Source organism: Capsicum annuum, chromosome 2 (assembly GCF_002878395.1).
Source record: "Capsicum annuum cultivar UCD-10X-F1 chromosome 2, UCD10Xv1.1, whole genome shotgun sequence".
Lineage (NCBI taxonomy): Eukaryota > Viridiplantae > Streptophyta > Magnoliopsida > Solanales > Solanaceae > Capsicum > Capsicum annuum.
In genome coordinates, this window is record NC_061112.1 from 94,206,740 (window position 1) to 94,230,741 (window position 24,002).

The 24,002-nt window shown below is 35.5% G+C and overlaps 1 non-coding gene across 1 annotated transcript; it reads left to right on the forward strand.

Annotated features, from left to right (window-relative positions):
* Window positions 1-1,909: 1,909 nt before the first annotated feature.
* Window positions 1,910-2,105, forward strand: LOC124896502. Its single transcript, XR_007052844.1, has one exon. It is a non-coding gene; the product is annotated as a U2 spliceosomal RNA (small nuclear RNA).
* Window positions 2,106-24,002: the final 21,897 nt, after the last annotated feature.

Sequence of the window (24,002 nt, forward strand, 5' to 3'; positions counted from 1 at the left end):
GGAGAATTATTAAAAAGAAACTACCTGTTCAAGATACGTTAAACAGGTTTGGCACTAACAGATCTTTGTGTCTTGCTTTTTTTGCAGGATTTTACAATCAGAGACGTTACAACATCTGTTTGTCGATAGTGAAGCAGCCTTTTATCTTTGGAACACGATTAGAAATCCTCTGGGGATTACTTACAAAAATGAACCTTTAATAAATGTCTTCAAGTGTTGGTGGAACATCAAACTAAAGAGTGAGGTCCATCAATAGATCTTGCACATTACGCCTATCGTTATATGCTATGAATTGTGGAAACAAAGATATGTGTGTCGATATGGAACACAAAAGAAATTCCAGAATCCTACAATGGTTCTCCAAGGGATATGGTGTATCAGGAATATCGTCTCTAAACTTTTCCCTCCTCTTAACACTATTACTTTGTGGACTGATGTTTGTGATATTGCAGAACGAATCAAACCAATTCAAAAATGGACTCAAGTCAAATGGAGCACACCTCAGATCGGTAATATTAAAGTAAACACTGATGGAAGTTATCTTTTGGAAACAGGAAAAGCTGGAATTGAAGGGATAGCAAGGGACAACAATGGAGAGATGGTGATGGCTTTTTCAATTCCCTTGGAATGTACTAGCAACAACATGGTTGAAGCATTGGCATCTGAGTTTGGTGGGAAATGGTATAGCCAACAAGGCTTAACTAATTTCACTCTCGAGCTTGACTCCATGATCATAGTAAGTATGGTGAATAACAGGAGCAACAACAACTATATACTCAAACAGATCATCGACAATATCATTGAGATAGTGGATCAGTCAAATGCCCAGGTGAATCACTGTTTTAGAGAAAGCAATCAAGTTACGGATTTTTTGGCGAAAATGGCGGCTATGCAGAACAAGACAATGATCTTAACATCCTTTAGACAACTTTCCCAGAATTGCTAAAGGGGCATACTTTCTAGACAAAATTCAAATGCCTTGTATTAGGACAAAATTCGATAAGGCAAATTTTTTTGTTAGTTGATATCAATATATATATATATATATGAACTTATCAGAAGAGTTATATCCCCATATATATAGAATCTCTTCTGACTTTTGTGGTAATTAGTTCACCTTTGTGTAGTAACGAAGGTAAGGCTCTAGTCCCAATCCTATTTTCTCTCGTAAATACAACATGACCCATCTGTACTGGGTAACTTTATAAGAAAAATGTAGAATTAATATATGTTTTTCTATTCAGTGGTCGCCTAATCTCCTCAAATCAAATTACTTGTAGCCTATTTCTCGAGTTTGAGATATCATATGACTTTCAATACGATATGTTGTAGATATCATTAGCAATGTCAATGAACAACCCAGTGCACAAAACATATCGTATTAGCAGGATTCGAAGAAGGATTGCATCCTAAGGGATATGATGTAGATAATCTAATTTACCTTAATATAAGTATTAATGGCTGCTTTCACAGACTTACATATCATATCATATAGATATGATTCATATGAAGATTACTTTACCAATAGGTCACGTGGGACAACTCCATTGGAAATATCATTAGGTTTTGAATATTGTAAAAGGTATCTACACAGTCAAGTCATTTTTTATGCATTTTCAGGTAAATTTCTTGATAACCATGATTGATAATCCTATAAAAAGGGTAAATAGCTTAAAATCGCAAATTAAAATTCAATGATATTGTCAAAAAGAAAACCTTTACACTATCAAAATCTTCAAATTTTTGTAGATTATAATTAGTTGGAGAAAATGGAAATTGGAGTAAGTACTGAAGAATAAAATGGTTTAAGCAATTTCCATTGCTTTAACGAGTGATACCACATCGCTACTGCATTAGTAAGAACAAAAGCAACCGTAAATAAAAACCTGCGCCGAGCACTAAATGAAGCATACCTTTCTCGTCCTTCTGGCTAAGATCAAGTGTAGTATCTGTTCTTATTAGTTTAATATTTGATATGTGGGTCATTGATCTACACGATACTAACTCAATTATTTGAGGGGGAGTGTTCTCTATGGTAGCTTGCTTTCAGGACTCTCGAGTGTCGTCTTGTCATTACACTACAGCTTTGGCCTGGCACACCCCCACCAATTGAAATCTAAAGTTTTCTTGTAATTAGTTTTGTTTGTTCAATTGGTCCTTTTGGTTTAGGGGTTCTGAGGGACGCTTTTGCACTTGTGATTTATCGAGGTGTGTACTATCATTAGTTGCGTCATGAACCTATGTAAATGTGTTTCTTGATTAAAATTTTTCATGGTTTTGTTTCTTTTTGGTGGGTGTCCATGCATCCAGACTGAAAAGAAATAGAAAATAAATAAAAGGAACCACATCTAGAGTGTTCTATGTGTACTTCCTTATTGAAGTTGAAGACAAATTCTAGCAGTTCTGCTATGCTAGTGATAACCTCAACGCAAAACATGAATATATGTGATAGTATTTGAGGGGTGCAAGAATGCATAATGCAGAGTTTGCTGATTCTTCTTATAAAAAATACTTGGTGGATGGGCTTGTCTCTACTTCCATTCATTTTAACTTTGCATGGAGTTGCTTCTGCAGTGGCGGAGCCAGAAAATTTATGAAAAATGTGCTAAATTTTAAAAAGCAACTAATAATAAAAACTTTCAATGAATGGATTTATGTCCATTCCGCTCCACCTAACGACTTTATCATAAATACCAACAATAATTTTTTTCATTAAATACAAACCATCTAAAAAAAATTCTCCAGTTTGGATTGCTTTTAGACTTTAGTTATAAAAATACACAATAAATTATATTAAATGAAAAAATAATTTTATAATGAATAGATCGAGGTTTTACTTAACACGTTACACATTTCACAAAAAAATAATGCTTACTGACTTCTATAACTTAGATCAAAGTTGTTTTCAAGATATTGATTTTGCTACTTTTTAATGTTTGAGAATCTAAGCAATAGTTTCATATCTCTCAATTCACCTATCAAACAATGGGAGAAATTAACTTGTTTGATCCATACCTCCTAATAACCTACGTAGGAGTAAATAGAAAATGCAATGGCATATGTATAACTATTATATGTAACCTTCTCTTCTAATTCTTTTGGTAGAAAATCGTTTGAGGTATTATTTTATATTTAATAACAATAAATATCCGAACAAAATTTTCGGTTAAAATTAATTTTTTTCTTTGTCCAGTTTATGTAGCATGGTGAAATTTCGCAATTTAAACTTTTAAATTTTGACCATGAAATCAGACATGAAATCTTTGAAGTTTTTCTATATATTTAAAAACTACATAAAAGTACTATAAATTATAACAATAAAAAACATAAAAAATTTTATAAAGATATAGAAAAATTTGAGTAAAAAACACTAGGTTGACTCTTAAAATTTTGACTTTACCACTTAAATTGAGACGAAAAAATATAAGATGACCCCTAAAAGAAATCAAATATAAGAAGAAAGTGACGTGGGTCACAAGTAATTAAAAGGGATTGTAAAAAGAAAGCTATACTAGTGGATTATGGACAATGGACCCACAAAAAATCTCTGAAAAAGGCTTGTGTAAAATAAAAAATAGAAGGAGATTCGAACCTACGACCTTGCCTTCACTTTTGAACACTCTTTCCGTTGTGCCAAAGGTTTTACCTTGCAAAGGTTGTGCAAGGTTATACATATCACGATATTTAATGAATTTTGACCCATATATGCAATATAATTTTCCGACGAAGGGTGTTAACTTGCACAACCTTCCTTGATTGTGGCTCCGCCCCTGTACTTTTGATCAAATAAACTAGCCACAGTACCATGAGCAAGAACTTTATTTTCTTTCTTTCTTGCAGAAGAATGCATTCACTCTCCAATCCAAAACTACAAAATCACCACTGTCACAAAATAAGATAGGGCAACGAGTATATCATGAAAATAATCATATAATATTGCAAAATAAGTAGGAGGAATAACAGTTTAGGCTACAAAAACAATGTTACCCCAAATAATAGAGATGGGGAGGAATCAAATCAAGAACTTTAACTGGATAATGCTACAAGATAACATGCGAAACAATTAATGAAGACCCTGTTAAGGATAAGATTGCCTAAAAAATTCTAGCTGCGGAAGTCCACATTTGTCATGCTGATTGTTACACAGCTCAGTCCGGTTATCCGTTCAAAATTGCCAAAGGTATGAAAGCAAGTCTCAACTCTACTATAAGGTTGGGGTTGGTTGCTCCTCAACTCAGGGACCAGTTCCCAGATGAAGTCAGCAAACAGAAATAATAGTACGAGCAGTAAAGTACATGGAAAGATAAATGGAAAGACACAAGAGTTTTACGTGGAAACTCTTTGCTCAAGTGAGAGAAAACCACAGCCTGCCTCCAGGATTTCGAAGCTCCACTATATTCAAGCAACCTCTTGAATACAGACTCCGCTCTTTGAGGATCAAACTCTTAACCCTCACTTTCCTAGTAACAACTCTGTTGGTGAAATTACAATAAAATTACAACTAAAAAGTTATAAGTGAAGAAAAATAAAAATATCTTCTTCTTCTTCTTTGGTTGAGGCGCGAATATCTCGTTCTCTTTAAAAAGATTCAAGCCCGCTGCAATAAATTATTTCACCGGTCCAGCAGTAATCTTCTTGACTTGTCTCCTCTAGGATACAACAACCTTCTCACAAAGAATAACTCAACAACTCTGGATAAGAGTTGAGTTCAAAACTCCATAAAAGAACACCACCCTTCAACTAATAAACTCTATTTTTTACTAACTTTTTTGTGAACTCTATATTATCTTATGTGTATCAAAACCATGCAAGACCACCTCTATTTACAGTTGAAGAACTCTTCCATGCAATGAATATGAAGAATGAATGGGACAGTAAAGATAGAATATCAATGGCTTTTTAGGTTACAAGAGTTACATGAGTTACGCCACATAAAGAATATAATAATAGAGGAATAATGAGTGGAAAGTTACATGAATCTCAAGAAAAATGGTGATCAAATTCATCCATCACAATCAACAGTCAAGTACATTCTATGACAAAATTATTCCTGCACATTCATGCTTTAAAAAACTGCTAACTCCAAAGTAATAAATATCCTATAATGCCATAGTTGAAAAAGTGATATGCAGCAAAATATATGCTGCCTAACATTTTTTTTTGTGATGGCTTTTCAATAAGAAAATTATAACAAAAGCAGTAACAAGCATGAATGCTTCATTATACTGCATAACGTTAAAAACCATGCATAATAATATTAAATAATAATATTAAAATGCTAAAACCAACATCAATGTTCCACTCATTTTAATATTCATGTAAGAGAGTCCACTAGTTGAAGGAAGACTACCATTCATAATGAAGATGTGCTCTGCATTGAACCTCCACTTAGTAAAACAATAATTTTTACTCCAAAGTCGTAGTGTTCTCAGGCTTGAACTATGACTGCTTAAGGGAAATAAAAAGTTACTGCTTACACATAGTAGTAAAGGTGTTGACATGAGCTTTATAGCCAGCACGTTACGACCTTGTGCTATCCAGGTTTCATGAGTGTTTTTTGAGAATGAGCCTAATTCTCATAGGAAGGGGCCTACCTCCACGCTCACATAGGTGAAATCCATCGAGAGTGCTCTTGTAATTTAGCACCCCACTCATATGAGCTATAAATTTTTATTAAGATTTTTTTAAACTCAATCTCACAATCATTACAGGTAAATGCACTCACACCATAGGAAGGGATAAAAAATAGTTTATTTTTCACAATAAGTCATCATGTAATTCATTTTTCCCACTGAACCTGGTTATAGGATCTTTAGTCCCTAGGTTAGGTTTCCTCACATATGACTCAAGATTAAATAGGCTTCAATCCCATCCCTAGTCAATGAATCTAGAAGATTATCACAAGATTTGACATAATCAATATTAATGGTACCATTTGTCTAATATGATCTCGCATTACTGTGTTTTCTCCTTATAGGTCTGAATTTACCATTGTAATAACGATTTTGATCTCTACCAATTACAGTGATGCTATTACAATGAATTAAAATAGGAGAAATTGGTTTTTCAAAATAAGATATTTGAAATAACAAATCTCTTAACCAATTCGCTTCCTCACTAGTTGAAGCTAAAGTAATTAGTTCAGCCTCCATGGTAGAGTTAGCAATAAATATTTGCTTTTTAAACTTCAAAAAAATAGCACCACCACCCAAAGTAATAACATAACCAGTAGTGGATAAGGAATCACCTGATAAAGTGTTTCAATCCACATCACAAAAGCCTTCAAATATAGCAGGATATTTTTTATAGAACAAACCATAATTTTTTGTTCCAATTAAATATTTCATTACCCTCATTATAGCATGCCAATGTTCATTACCTGGCTTGCTATTAAACCTACTAAGTACTCCTACTGCATATGAAATATCAGGCCTAGTGCAATCAGTCACATATCTCAAACTTCCAATTATGCTAGCATATTTCTTTTGATTTTTTATATTATTTTCACTTTCAACAGGAAACAAGTGAACACTAGAATCAAATGGAGTTACAACATACTTGTAATCAAGGAAATTATATTTTTTTAATATTTTCTCAACATAATGTGACCGGTCAAGGAATATTCCATCACATGTTCTAGTAATTTTTATTCCTGGAATAAAATTTGCTTCACCACAATCTTTCATATTAAAATGGCTTCTAAGAATATTTTTAGTTTCACCAATAACATTCATGTTAGAGCCAAAGATCAATAAATCATCAACATATAGACAAATAATAACATGCAAATTATTCTAAAACTTATGATATATGCACTTATCACACTCATTTGTTTTAAACCCATTATCAATCATGCAGGAATCAAACTTTTCATGCCATTGCTTTGGTGCATGTTTTAAGCCATATAGGGATTTATTAAGTTTACACACTTTGCTTTCTTGGTCAGCCTCAACAAAACACTCGAATGTTTCATGTAAATCTCCTCATTTAGGTCTCTATTTAAAAAAAAACAATTTTTACATCCATTGATGAATTTGTAAATAAAAAATTACTGCAATAGCAACTAAAATTCAAATGGATGTAATTCTAATTACCGGAGAAAAAGTATCAAAAAAATTCTAGGTCTTCTAGTTGTTTAAAACTTTTAGCCACTAGCCTAACTTTGTATTTATCAACAGATCCATACGGTTTTAACTTTTTATGTTAGACCCATTTACATCTAATTATTTTACAACCCGGTGGTAAATCAACTAGCTTCCAATTCTTATTGGAAATTAGTGATTTCATTTCATCATTTACAACCTCTTTCAAAAAAATAGCATTATGTGAAGACAAAGCTTCTTTTAAAGTGAGGGGGTCATCTCCAACGTTAAAAACATAATAATCAGGACCAAAATCTTTTTCTACTTTATCTCATTAACTTCTTCTTAACTCAAAATCATCATTTTCTTTATTTTCAAAGTAGAAGTAGAAGAACTAGGTAGTGATAAAATATTTTTCAATCCTATGACCCCTACTATTTTTAGAATCAAAAGGAAATTTATTTTCATAAAAGATAGCATCACCTAATTCTAATATCACACTATCTTCAAGATTAAAAAACCTATAGGTCGTATGTTTTGAAACATAACCAAGAAAAGTACAAGTAGTAACTTTTTTACCCAACTTAGAAATTTTAAGATCCATGAACCTTACATAGGCTAAGCAACCCCAAACTCTTAAATGTACCAAATTTGGCTTATTACCTTTCCACAGCTTAAAAGGTGTTAGTTTGGTCTTTTTATGAGGCACACGATTCAATACATAACAAGTAGTCAAAAGAGTTTCACCCCAAAAACTTAAAAGTGCACAAGACTCAATTAACATGGCATTAGTTAATTCAACCAAAGTTCTATTCTTCCTTTCTGCTACACCTTTAGATGAATGAGAATAAGGAGTAGTAGTTTCATGAATTATTGTAAATCCCAGAAAATAGGTCCCGAGACATCATACGGAGCTCAAGACTACGAGTAGGCTTAAGCTAACCCTGTAAGCCTTCTACTAAATCTGAAGCTCATAATAAAGAAATATAGATATATAATCAAAGCTAAAATATGAAATTCTGTTTGAGCTAAGCTGAAATTATCCGAACATGATATCTGAAAATATTAGACATAAAAGTCTGAACAATCAACACTAGAAATCTAAATCATAACTAGCAGTCTGACAAGCCTCTACTACTAATAACTAGAGTGCCACAGGGACAATCCCCTCAGTTGACTCGAACTTACTGAAAAAACTGAATCATTTACTGTAATGAACTAGAAATTCCAAATAACTAGCTCCCCAAACTATGAGGACTCACCAACTATCGGGATGTAGATGGAGATGCTTGAAATCACTCACGCTGCTGGAACTGAGCACCTAAAACTACATTATGAGACAATGTAGCACATATACATATATGTGGATTAGTACTTCTGGAATGTATTAAGTATATGGGGGTGAATGCATAAGCAAAACAATATCTCAATGCTCGTATAAACTTGTAAAGTAATGCATGCTAAGTATCAATGACTCACATTGGCTGGAATAACTAAAAGCTATAAATCATGAATCATGAGTGATAAAACAGACTGTGTAAATCTTATGAGTCATAACACTTTGTTCTGAAAGCTGTACTGGTATTCTATTTTCAAATCACACATGCTAAGTGTAAAAGGACTCACCTCTGTATCTGTAAACTAAAAGCTGAAATCTAGTAGCTAATGACTTATATAAAATAATATTTGAATAAAATCGTGAGCCTTTACACTTAGTTTCTAAAAGCTTTTCTGTTATTCTTTACTTTTTTGTAGGCTTTAGGGAGGTTCTTCTAACCGACATAAACCATGTGAGCTAACATGGAGTCCAACGTCTAGTTTCCTTATGAGAAAATATCACGTTGGGGAGAGGTGTCATACTTTTGCCAAGGAGTATAACCTAATCTAAGTGATCGCATTTGTATCTATCATCCATATAGAAATGGAAATAATCTGATAATCTAAACCTACGTTGGCTCATAGTTTTGAGGAATGTGAACATACACAACTCGGTGCTAAATACTTCTCTCTTTATTCTGTATGGTCATTCTGTAGAAAATCCACTTTAAAAAAGTAGCATAAGGATTTATAATGAAAACCAATTATGTACTTGTCTATTTTAAACTGTAATCAAACTAATCTATTTTTTGTAAATTGTAATGAAACTGTAAAATGGATTTTATATCTTAGCTGAGAATCAAAAGATCAAATCTTTATCAAAATCTGAAAATAAACTAATCATAGGGTGCTTAAAGCATAGTCCTTCTTGAAATATCAATATTCAACTAGGGCTTAATAACCCATGCATCAAATTATTGTTAAATCATCATAAAGTTCATGCTTAATAATGAAAGCATTGATAATACAATTCTAAATCTGGAAAATTAATGTCATACGCATGAAAATATGAAAGTAGACGTGCAGTTCATCATCTTAATCGCTTAAAATCTTATAATCTTTAAATAGTAATAGGTCGATATAAACCCTAAACTAAAATTCATATAATTTCATCTAAAAATCAACTTTAAAACTAATTTTGGGCACAAGGATGAAAGGATTATCCTTGTAGAAAATTCCACATACCTTAATTGATGAATGATTGAAGAATTTTGAACTTTGAGTTCCTATTTGTGCTATTGAAGATTGATTCTTGAAGTTATTGAATTGGGAATCTTGTATTTTGGGTTATCTTGAAAAAAGATTGGTGAAATTTTGAGTTCTTGAGGATTGAAATTTGAAACTCGAGGGTTTCTTGGAGAGAAATTTTGTGAAAGTGAGCGTATAATGCTTAAATAGGATTGATCTTGTGTTTTACACAATTTGGAGCATGGGAAATGACTAGGTTGTCCTTTGTAAAAATTAGTTCGAAACTAGAAATCTCGATTTTGGGCCTCAGCGTAACACGCTGCTTATCGCGGTGGCTTACTGGAAAAGGTACGAGTACAATTTTGCACCATGGCGTGATGCGGCATAATCACCTTACATCACTGGAAAAGGCAAGCGTCAATTTGCACTCAACCGCGATGCGGTGCTATGCTCCACCGCAATGGTCAATCACGATGAGCTACTGGAAAAGGAAAAGTGGGAATTTGGACTTCACCGTGATGTGGGCTAATCGTGGTGCTTCACTTGAAATCGAACAATTGCGATTCTGCACCTCACCGCGATGCAGTGCTATCGTGGTGCTCTACTATTTTTTGCTAAAATTGTCATAACCTCTCAATCGTGTATCGGATTAAAGCGAAATTGGTATCGTTGAAAAGATGATTCAGTTATGTACACACTGGTAGGTCTAGAAAAGGAAAATTCTACATGCATCAAGAGTTATTTATTTTTAAACTTAACTCTTGACACAATAGGAGCTAAACGGGACTAAGAAAAGTATGGGGTATTACAATATCTTTCCCTTGGGAACATTCATCCTCAATTGAGACTAGTTAAACTGAAGATACTGAGGAACTGAGACTATATGCTAGCTTGGACAACTGAAACAGAACTGTATGACTGAATCTAAAACATACTGAGTAACTGAACTAATCTGGGAATGCATAAATTTACAAGAAGATAACTATATGGTTGAATCTGAGACTGGAAAAGAACTGAATTATGGAAGACTGTTACTTTAGTTTAAATTTGAGTTCATGAAGAAGAGATGAGGATACTTGGTTTGCATGTCTGCTTCTGCCTCCCAAGTGGCACCCTCAACAGACTGATTTCACCATAGAACTTTGACCAAGGGAACTTCTTTGTTCCTTAGTCTATGATATGATGATCAAGAATATCTACTGGAAGCTCTTCATATGAAAGGCTATTCTGAATATCTATGTTTTCTAAAGGGACTACAACAGCTGAATCGTCCATGCACTTCTTCAATAAGGACACATGAAACACTGGGTGAACTAATGATAAGTCTGCAAGTAGCTCAAGCTCATATGCTACCTTTACCACATGACTCAAAATCCTGTAGGGAACCACATATCATGGACTAAGCTTTCCCTTTTTTCCAAATCTCTTCACCCCCTTCATGGGTGAAACTTTCAAATACACAAGATTATCTACTTCAAACTTAAGATCTCTCCTTGTTATTTCTACATACGATTTCTGACGACTTTAAGCTGCTTTCAATCTCTCTCGAATCAACTAAACTTTCTCCATGGATTCAAATACCACATCTGGCCCAATCAAAGCGGCCTCACCCACTTCGAACCAATAGACTAGTAATCTACATCTTCGCCCATATAGAGCCTCAAACGGGGCCATCTGAATACTAGAATAGTAACTATTATTGTAGCCAAACTCAATCAACGGCAAGTGGTTATCCCAATTGCCTTTAAAATTAGGAACATATGCCCTCAACATATCCTCTAGAGTTTGAATTGTCCTCTGTACCTGACCATCTATCTTCGGATGAAAAGTTAAACTGAGATAAACTTGGGTACCAAGACCCTTTTGAAAGGCTTTCCAAAACTGAGAGGTAAATTGAGTACCCTTATATGAGATGATAGACTAGGGAACTCCATGCAATTTAACTAACTCTCTGATATACTACTTAGCATAATCTTCAGTTGTGTAGGACGTGTGAACTGGTAAGAGATGGGATGATTTGGTCAATCTATCTATAATAACCCAAATCGAATCATGTTGTCGACGCGAATGGGGTAATCCAGTCACAAAGTCCATATTTACCTCTTCCCACTACTATGTGGGAATACCAAACTCCTGCAATGTGCTACCAGGTCTTTGGTGCTCTACTTTAACCTGTTAACAAGTTGCACACTTGGCTACAAATTTTGCTATAACTCTCTTCATACCACTCCACCAATAGACTTTTTGCAAATTACAGTACATTTTGGTAGCTCCTGGATAAATGCAGTAATGCTCACCATGCGCTTCTCATTCTATAGGCCCTACATCTGTGGCCTTATCTGCCTTCCACTACTTAAACTATGGATGAGCTACATCATGTTACTAATATTCAGCTAACTCAGCACTCTTACTAGAGGTTACCCTCATAATATTTGTGACCTTCTGCACCATGTCAAGGAATTCCTGTGGGTCCTCTTCAGACTTGGACCCTGAAAATGAAGGAGGGTTCATTTAGGTGAAGTCCCAAATTCTAGCTGCAGCAGTATTAGCCACTGGGTTGGCCTAAACAGGAGCTGGGCATTCATTCTGGGCTGCCATAGAGTGAGCTAGAGTGGTGAAAGCTGCTTTGAATTCTACATGAAAAATATGCTCATCCAGGGGATCTGCCTGAACGGGAGGAGGTGCTATCTAGTTTCCAGTTCTTCTTTTGTTAGTCTTTTTAGGAGGCTTATTCTGTAAACGGAAGGGAAACTTGGATTAAAAAGAGAGTTTAACTAGAGCCCATGCTCACTCGCACGACATGAATACTGAAAGAAGGGAAACTTTTCCTAAAAATGACTTATAGCCTCTTGTCAATAAGTGTGACGCGCTACACACCCATGCACAAGACTCTACTTGACGCGAATTTCATACTCCCTAGGAATCTATTGAACCTTAGGCTCTGTTACCAAGTTTGTAATGCCCCGAGTCTATACCCTGGATGTCACACTGTGCTAACAATCTCGAAGGACCAGAAGCTAACCCATGACTGGTGCCTACTGTGAGCACTGAATAATAATATAATAACATATATGGAAATATAACTGAAATTCCATAAGGTTCTTAAAATACTTAAAAGAATACTGAATACTAATAGTAATACTGAAAAAACTTAATTTCTGTTTGAAATAGTCTAGTCTGAAAGGATCTAACTATTTGAATAGGGAGTTGATAGGACAAGTCCCCAAATAACTCTGACAACTGAACTACTAGAATGCTTAAATAATAACCCTGTCCACAAAATATTAGGACTCACCACTATAACTGTTGTTGATAACCTGAGGTGCTAAGTACGGTCAGGAGCCCGTGCATCTGAACCTGTTATATGAGACATCATAGCTTAAAATAAAGAGTATGACTTAGTACTTTAATTGTAATAGTATACTAAGTTAGGTAGGTTGATATACATGGGTTCATATACATGAGATGCTAACTGACTGAATGAACATTATGAAAAAACTGAATGAGAGTACATGAATAACTGAAACTATTATAAATGTTGATTATGCAATACTGTGCATATACATACATATATATACTATATCTGAGATCATACTGGAACTAAATACTGAGTTCTGATAACTGAGTGACTGATATCTGAGATTACTGATAACTGGGTGACTATTTCTGATAGTCCTAATCCTGTAGACATGAACTAAGTTATATACAGAGTTTGAAACTGAAACTATGGGAGTGTTCATCTAATCGATATATCCTAATTATAAACTGAATTGAGGTCTAATCTGTGACCCCAGTTGGAAGGGTGTTAGCATCGTGCCACAGGTACTAATAATGGTTATGTGAATCCACAAAAGAATCACCCTCATCTGGCTGGTGAGATATGTGTTACCCTCAACTGGAAGGTGAACACTTTATCAACCATCAACTGGAAGGTTGATATATTTAACCTACGCTGGCTATGTAGTTCTGGAACTAAGGGACTGCTACTAAAGATCACACCCTCAACTGGTAAGTGAGGCCCCATCCCTAGGTTCGCTCGGTGCTGAATCCTACTCCCAACTGAATCAACACTGAACTGATTACTAGACTGTACTATGCTTGACTGAACTATTACTGATCGTGTTAACTGACTGAACTAGACATTTACTGAGTTCTGTAACTATATAAGTACTACTCTTCGTGACATTGCTGAGACTATTCTGTAGCTACTGTAGTTTTAAGTAAAAATCTAGGTCTTCGGGTATTGAATACCCCCAGGACTTAATAGCATCAATAGTAAAACATGGTAAAATCTTGAAAGCATTACATTAATTACTTATTCTCCATGCATTCATTTAGACATTTTGTCAAACACTTGAGAGGCATGAACTTGTACATGAATAGGACCATATGATAACATGTCATGAAATCACTACTCAATTTACATAGGCATTCTATCAAACACTTGGGGAGCATAATTAATGCACATAGAAATCATCAAAATATAAACATCATGGCTACAACATTCAACTTACAAATTCAAGGGTTTAACATGAAAATTACATAATTCTACATACATGCTAATTAATTAACTTGAAACTTGTAATGAATCTTGATTTGAAAACCAAACATCAATACATACATAAACATAATCCAATTCAAACATGTAAATCATGAAATCAATAAACTTGTAGTTTAAAAAGGGTTCTTGAACTCCAAGGGTGGAAGAAAACCCAAGGATGAACACCTAACATACCTTGGTAATTAAATTCGTGAAAATCGTAGGTGTGTTATTGAAGCTTGAACTTGAAACTGAATGACCTAGGGTTTTGTTATTGAGAGGATTTGAGAGAGAGAGAGTGATTTTGCCCTTAGGATAGCTTAATTTCATGTTTTAGGGCTGAATAAAAGTGGAAAAATTAACTTAACTACCCCTCTAGATGCGGACTTAATTACAAAAAAAATATGCCCAGCGCTGCATAGACCGACGCGCTGCGTCGTTTGTGTCAACATGATAGGCAACACACCGCATTGAGTTAGCGTTGGTTCACTATTTTAGCAACACGATCATCAACGCGTGCAGCAAGATTACGCTGACTCACTATTTTGGTCATCCAAACATACTTGAAATAACGTCCAAAAAATCTGAAACTCGTTTAAGAACACCTATTGACATCCCTGATCATGAATCAACTTAAAAATAGACATTCTAAGGTCGTCAAGATCAAAAATAAGATCATCAAATTATGAATGGAAAAAAATAATTCTAAATATAAAGAGTTAGCTGAAATTTCTAAGTCTGGGACCCCCTTTTACATGCTATATATGACTAAATTAGACTAGGACTTTTACAGAGTCTTATAATATCTCTCCCTTAGGAACATTCATTCTTGAATGAGATTAATTAAGTTGAGGATGCTGATAGACTGAGTTTACATACTGAACATGCACAACTGCTGCATGATTACATGACTGAAACTACTAATAAACTTAGTTTTCACACTGAACATGCATAACTGAAGCATGATTACATGACTAAACTGATTCATGAATGCATGATTGTCATGAGGATGATATGCAACAGTAATTGATACCAATTTTGTAAAGGTAATCCGAGCATGGAACTAAGTAAATCTAAGAAAGAATGTTACCTCGAGCTGAGTTTGAGTTTGCAGAGAAGAGGTAAGGATACTTTGTTTGCATATCTGCTTCTGCTTCCCAAGTAGCTCCCTCAATGAACTGATTTCGCCAAAGAACTTTGACCAAAGGAACTTCTTTGTTCCTCAGTTTGCGAATTGATGATCAAGTATTTTGACTGAGACTTCCTCATAAAAGAGATTGTTCTGAACATCTATACTCTTTATAGGGACTACAAATACTGGGTCACCAATGCATTTCTTTAGCAAGGAGGTGGGAAATACTGGGTGTACTAAAGCTAAGTCTGAAGGCAACTCAAGCTCGTAAGCTACCTTTCTAAAATGGCTGCGAATTCTTCTAGGACCGACATATCGGGGATTGAGCTTTCCCTTCTTTCCAAACCTCTTCACTCCCTTCATGGGATAGATTTTCAAGTACATAAAATTGCCAATCTCAAATTTGAGATCCTTCCTCCTTACATCTACATATGATTTTGTTTCATCTCTAGGCTATCTCAAACCTCTCTCTAATCAACTGCACTTTCTCTAAGGCATTAAACATAAAGTCAGGCCCTACTATCGCGACCTCACCTACTTCGAACCAACCAATGGGAGATCTACATCTCCTTCCATAAAGAGCCTTAAATGGAGCCATCTGAATACTGGAGTGATAGCTGTTATTATACGCGAACTCAATAAAAGGCAAGTGTTTATCCCAACTACCCTTAAAGTTAACGACATATGCTCTTAACATATCTTTTAGAGTCTAAATGGTCCTATCTGCTTGATCATCTATCTAAGGGTGGAAGGATGTACTGAGTTGAACTTGGGTACCAAGACACTTTTGAAGGATTTCTAAGAATGAGAAGTGAACTTTGTACCTCTATCTAAAATATGTACAATGGGACACTTTGCTATCTGACTAACTCTCTAATAAAGAGCTTGGCATAATACTAGGCTGAGTAAGAGGTATGGACTTGCAAGAAATGAGCTGATTTAGTCATCCTGTCTATAATGACCTAAATTAAATCATGTTGATGACGAGTACGAGGCAAACCCATCACAAAATATATGATCACGAAGTCCTGACCACTGGAACTTGACTTTCTTCTGAGTTAATTTGGAAATAGGGGATGTAATAAAAGAAAATTCTTCAATAAACCGTCGGTAATAGCCATCCAAACCCAAGAACCTCCTAATATCTAATAGAGAGATAGGTCTGGGCCAGTTTCTCACTACTTCAGACTTTTGAGGATTAACTCTAATGCCATCACCGGAAACTATATGACCAAGGAAAGCTACTAACCTTAGCCAAAATTTGCATTTACTAAATTTGGAAAACAACTGATGGGCCCTGAGGGTCTGTAATACTATTCTAAGGTGGTCTGCATGATTAAGTTCACTGTGGGAGTAGACAAAAATGTCATCTATGAAGACTATGATGAATATGTCCAAGTACTGCTTGAACACTATGTTCATCAAGTCCATGAAAGTTGTTGGGGCATTAGTAAGGCCAAATGACATAACTAGAAATTTGAAGTGACCATACCGAGTTTTGAAAGCTATTTTTGGAAAAGTAACTGAGGTCTATCTTAGAAAAGTAACTGGCAATCTGAAGTTGGTTAAACAAGTCATCGATTCTGGGAAGTGGGTACTTGTTCTTAATGGTGACTTTCTTTAATTGATGGTTTTCAATACATATTCTAAGAGAACTGTCTTTCTTACATATGAATAGAACTAGTGCGCCCCACAGCGAAACACTTGGTCTGATAAATCCCTTATCTAGAAGGTCTTTCAACTGTTCTTTGATTTCAGCTGGAGCCATTCTGTATGGTGGAATAGAGATAGGCTGAGTATCTGGAAAAAGGACAATTCCAAAGTCAATTTCCCTTTCTGGAGAAACTCCGGCAAGATCTTCGGGCAACACTTCTGGGAATTCACATGCTACTGAAACTGACTCAAGATTAAGGGTCTTAGAACTAGAGTCTTTAACTCGAACAAGATGATAGACACACCCCATAGATATCATTTTTCTCGCTCTAAGATAGGAAACAAGCTGACCCCTAAATGTGGAAGCACTACCCCTCCATTCTAGGACAGGTTCATTCGGGAACTGAAAATGGAAAACTCTATTTCTCCAGCAAACTGAAGCATAGTATGAATAAAGCCAATTCATACAGAGAATAACATCAAAATTTGTCACCTCTAACTCTACTAAGTCTGCTGAAGTAACTTTCTGAGATACCATAACTGGTGCTCAAGACTACGAGTAGCCTTAAGCTAACCCCGTAAGCCATCTACTAAATCTGAAGCTCATAATTAAGAAATATAAATATATCATAAAATATAAAATGAAGAATTCTATCTCAGCTAAGCTGAAATTATCTGATCATGATATCTAAAAATATTAGACTTAAAAAGTCTGAACAATCAACACTAGAAATCTAAATCATAACTAGCAGTCTGACAAACCTCTACTACTAATAACTAAAGAGCCACTGGGACAATCCCCCAACTGACTCGAACTGACTGAAAATACTGAATCAACTACTATAATGAACTAGAAATTCTGAATAACTGGGTCCCCAAACTACGAGGACTCACCAACTATCGAGATGTAGATGGAGATGCTCGAAATCACTTAAGCTACTGAAACTGAGCACCAGAACCTACATTATGAGATAATATAGCACATAGACATATATGTGGATCAGTACTTCTGGATTATCTTGAGTATATGGGGGTGAATACACAAGCAAAACAATATCTCAATGCTCGTATAAAATTGTAAAGTAATGCATGCTAAGTATAAATGACTCACATTGGATGGAATAACTGAAAGCTATAAATCATGAATCATGAGTGATAAAACATACTGCATAAATCTTATGAGTCATAACACTTAGTTCTGAAAGCTACACTGGTATTTTAATTTCAAATCACACACGCTAAGTGTAAAAGGACTCACCTCTGTATCTGTAAACTAAAAGTTGAAATCTAGTAGCTAATTACTTATATAAAATAATATTTTAACAAAATCGTGAGCCTTTACACTTAGTTTCTAAAAGCTTTTATGTTATTTGATACTCTTTTTTGTAGGCTTTAGGGAGGTTCTTCTAATCGACATAAACCATGTGAGCTAACATGGAGTCAAACGTCTAGTTCCTTTATGGGAAAATATCACATTGGGGAGAGGTATCATACTCTTGCCAAGGAGTATAACTTAATCTAAGTGATCACATTTGTATCTGTCATCCATATAGAAATGGAAATAATCTGATAATCTGAACCTACGTTGGGTTGTAGTTTTGGGGTATGTGAACATACCCAACTCGGTGCTAAATACTTCTCCCTTTAATCTGTATGCTCATTCTGTAGGAAATCTACTTTAAAAACTAGCATAAGTTTTTACAATGACAACTAATTATGCATCTTTCTGTTTTAAACTGTAATCAAACTAATCTATTTTCTATAAACTGTAATGAAACTGTAAAGTGGATTCCATATCTTAACTGAGGATCGAAAGATCAAATCTTTATCAAAATTTGAAAATAAACTAATCATAGGATGCTTAAGGTATAGTCCTTCTTGAAATATTAATATTCAACTAGGGCTTAATAACTCATGCATCAAATTCATGTCAAATCATCATAAAGTTCATGCTTAATAATGAAAGCATTGATAATGCAATTCTAAATCTGGGAAATTAATGTCATACGCATGAAAATATGAAAGTAGACGTGCAATTCATCATCTAAATCACTTAAAATCTCATAATCTTCAAATAGTAATAGGTGAGTATAAACCCAAAACTGAAATTCATATAATTTCATGTAAAAATCAACTTTAAAATTAATTTTAGGCACAAAGATGAACGAATTATCTTTGTTGAAAACCCCACATACCTTAATTGATAAATGATTGAAGAATCTTGAACTTTGAGTTCCTATTTGTGCTCTTGAAGATTGATTCTTGAAGTTCTTGAATTTTGGGTTATCTTCAAAAAAGAATGGTGAAATTTGGAGTTCTTGAGGATTGAAACTTGAAACTCTAGGGTTTCCTATAGAGAAATTTTTTGAAAGTGAGCGTTAGAATAGTCTTGATCTTATGTTTTACATGATTTGGGGGCTTGCGGAATGACTAGGTTGCCCTTTGTAAAAATTAGTTCGAAACTAAAAATCCCAATTTTGTGCCTCAGCGCGACACGCTGCTTATCGCAGTGGCTTACTGGAAAAAGGATGAGTGCGATTTTGCATCATGGCACAACGTGGCATAATTGCGTTGTGTCACTGGAAAAAGACGAGTGTCATTTTGCACTCGTTGCTGGTGCTATGATCTACCACAATTCCTAGTGCTACACTGGCCAATCGCAATGAGTTACTAGACAAGGATGAGTGGGAATTTAGACTTCACCGTGACTTGGGATGATTGCGGTGCTTCACTGGAAATCGAACAATTGCAATTCTGCACCTCACCGCGATGCGGTGCTCTAGTATTTTTCACTAAAATCGCCAAAAACTTCTAAACCGAGTATCGGATTAAGGAGAAATTGGTTTCGTTGGAAAGCTGATTCAATTATCTACACACTGATGGGTCTATAACTATAAACTTCTACACGTATCAAGATATATTCATTTTTAAACTTAACCATTGACACATTAAGAGCTAAACGAAACTAAGAAAAGTATGGGGTATTATAATATCTCCCCCTTGCGAAAATTCATCCTCGAATAAGACTAGTTAAACTGAGGATACTAAGGAACTGAGACTATATGTTGGCATGCACAGCTGAAACAGAATTGCATGACTAAATCTAAAATATACTGAGCAACTGAACTAATCTGCAAAAGTATAAATTTTCAAGAAGATAACTATATAGCTGAATCTGAGACTGGAAAAGAACTGGCTTAAGAAAGACTGTTACCTTAGGATGAATATGAGTTCGTAGAGAAGATATGAGGATACTTAGTTCGCATGTCATCTTCTACTTTCCAAGTAACACCCTCAACAGATTAAGTTTACTACAAAACTTTGACCAAGGAAACTTCTTTGTTCCTTAGTCTACGGATCTGATGATCAAGAATCTCTACTGGAAGTTCTTCGTATGAAACTCTATTATGAATATATATGCTTTCTAGAGGGACTACAACAACTGAGTCTTTCATGAACTTCTTAAATAAGGACACATGGAACACTAAGTGAATTGATGATAAGTCTGCAGGTAGATCAATCTCATACACTACCTTTCCCACATGACTCAAAATCCTGTAGGGACCCATATATCGGGGACTAAGCTTCCCTTTTTTGCCAAATCTCTTCACCCCTTCATAGGTGAAACTTTCAAATACACAAGATCATCTACTTCAAACTCAAGATCTCTCCTTCTTTCGTCTGCATATGAATTTTGATGACTCTGAACTGCTTTCAATCTCTCTCGAATAAACTAAACTTACTCCATGGATTCAAACACCATATCTGGCCCAATCAAAGCGGCCTCATCCACTTCGGACCAACCGACTGGTGTTCTACATCTTCGCACATACAGATCCTCAAACTTGGCCATCTGAATACTAGAATAGTAATTGTTATTGTAGGCAAACTCGATCAAGGGTAAGTGGTCATCCCAAATGCCTTTGAAATCACAAACACATGCCCTCAACATATCCTCTAGAGTCTAAATGGTGCTCTCTGCCTGACCATTTGTCTGCGGATGAAAAGCTGAAACGTGGGTACGAAGACCCTTCTGAAAGGCTTTCTAAAACTGAGAGGTAAACATAGTACCCCTATATAAGATGATGGACAAGAAAACTCCATGCAATCTAACTAACTCTCTGATATATAGCTTAACATAATCTTCAGCTGTGTAGGACATGTGAACTAGCAAAGATAGGATGATTTGGTCAATCTATCTACAATAACCCAAATCAAATCATGTTGTCGATGAGAATGGGGTAATACAGTAAAAAAGTCCATATTCACCTCTTCTCACTCCTAAGTACGAATACCAAACACCTACAATGTGCCAACAGGTCTTTGTTGCTCTACCTTAACCTATTGACAAATTGCACACTTGGCTACAAATTCTGCTATATCTCTCTTCATACCACTCCACCAATAAACTTCCCACAAATTACGGTACATCTTGGTGGCTCCTGGATAAATGCAGTAACGCGCACCATGTGCTTCTGCCATAATCCACTACCTCAAATCGTCAACACATGGCACACATAATCTACTTTGGTATCTCAACACACCATCTCCCCCTTGGGAGACAACCTCTTCCTTTTGGTCTTTAACTGAACCCTTCAGTTTGACCAAACTGGAATCTTTATCCTGCTTCTCTTTCACTTCAGAAACTAGAGAAGATTCTGAACTACTCTGAATCCAAACATTCCCTTCAACAGAGTCAACCAATCTCACACCCAATCTAGCTAACCGATGAACTTCTCGAACTAATTTTCTCTTATCATTCTCCACATGATCAAAACTACCCATAGACAGTCTACTAAGGGCATCTTCCACTACATTGGCCTTTCCCAAATGATACAACACACTTATATCATAATCTTTCAACAATTCTAACCATCTTCTCTGCAAAGATTTAACTCCCTCTGAGTAAACACATATTGCAATCTTTTGTGGTCTATAAACACATCAACATGCACCTCATAAAGATAGTGCCTCTAGATTTTCAATGCATAAACAACACCAGCTAACTCAAGGTCATAGGTAGGATAGTTTTTTTTGTGAGGCTTAAGCTGTCTAGAGGCATAGGATATAAACTTACCACTCTACATTAAAACGCAACCCAGAATAATTCTAGAAGCATCATAATATACAATGAACCCATCTGTACTATCAGGTAGCACTAAAACTGGGGCTGAAGTAAGTCGAGTCTTCAACTCCTGAAAACTCTTCTCACAGGAATTTGACCACTGAAACTTAAATTTCTTCTGAGTTAATCTAGACATAGGGGACGCAATAGAAGAAAAACATTCAACAAAATGTCTATAATAGCTAGCTAAACCCAAGAAACTTCTGATGTCTGATGGAGAGATAGGTCTAGGCCAGTTTCTTACTACTTCTGTTTTTTGGGGATCAACTCTAATGCCATCACTAGAAATAACATGTCAAAGAAAAGCTACTGATCTTAGCCAAAATTTATCTTTTCTGAATTTGGTAAACAACTAATGATCTCTAATAGTTTGCAATACAATTCTAAGATGGTCTGCATAACCATCCTCACTACGAGAATAAAAAAGAATATCATCGAGAAAAACTATGACAAACATGTCCAAATACTATTTGAACACTTGGTTCATCAAGTTCATAAAGACTGCTGGGGCATTTGTCAACCCGAAAGACATGACTAGAAACTCAAAATAGCGATAACGGGTTCTGAAAGCTGTCTTTAGAATATCACATTCCCTTACTCTAAGTTGATGATAGCCGGATCTAAGGTCTATCTTGGAAAAATAACTTGCACCCTGGAGTTTATCAAATAAGTCATCCAACCTAGGAAGAGGATATTTGTTTTTTACTGTGACTTTATTCAGCTGATGATAGTCAATGCACATTAGCAAAGAACCATCTTTTGTTTGCACGAATAGAATGAGAGCGCCCCACGGAGAGAAACTAACCTTAAGGGAGCTCAATGAGCGCCTTTCCTTCTATACTTTCGGGTGTCCCCTGCCCGAGCATATTTTCTCCGATATTCTCGAGGCTCAATTCCAAACGGAACTAAAGATAGAGGAAGCCCTTCGTTCAGACAGAGTGCAAGACGCGTCTCTTTTTGAGAAAAGGCATATCTAAGAGGTCTTTAAGCTGCTCTTTTAATTTTTTAAGCTCGGCTGGAGCCATATGACATAGAGGAATGAGTATCTAGAAGAAGGTCAATACCGAATTCTATTTCCTTATCGGGAGGTACCCTTGGCAAATCTTCTGGAAAAATATTAGGAAACTCATTGACCACACGAATTGACTGAACTATTGGAGCCTTAGACTTAGTGTGTTTGACTCGAACTATATAATAGATACACCCTTTTGATATCAACTTTTGGGCTTTAAGCTAAGATATGAAATGACTCTTGGGAGACACTGAATTACCTTCCCACTCAAAGACTGGCTCATCTGGAAACTGAAACTTCACCACTCGGGTGCGACAATCTATAGATACATAACAGGAATAGAGCCAATCTATGCCTAGATTAAGGTCAAAGTCGACCATATCCAGTTCTATTAAGTCTGTTAACATGATCTTTAGAAGAATAGTGATAGAACACTTCCTATAAACTCATTTATCAACAACTGACTCACCCACTAGGGCAGAAACTAAGAAGGGCTTAGGCATCTTTTCAAGACATATTTCAAAACTTACTACAACTAGTTGGGTAACATAAGAGAAATTCGACCCCGGATCTAACAACATATAAATATCAAGATGAAAGACACAAAGCACAACAGTAACAACATATGGTGAACTCTCCTACAATTGATGATATGGTAAAGCATAAAACTAATTCTGGCACTGACCACCATCGGTACTAAATGTGCACCCTGGGGAGAGACCGGGCGACCTAGAGGAGGTGGTGCGCTAGAAGCCTGAGTCAGGGGATGAACATCCCTGTTTCCCTGCATAGTATGAGGACACTCTTTGATTCTACGTCCCAACTTACCATAACCATAACAACCTTTTGTCCCAATAAACACTCACCAAGATGATTCTTACCATACTTAGAAC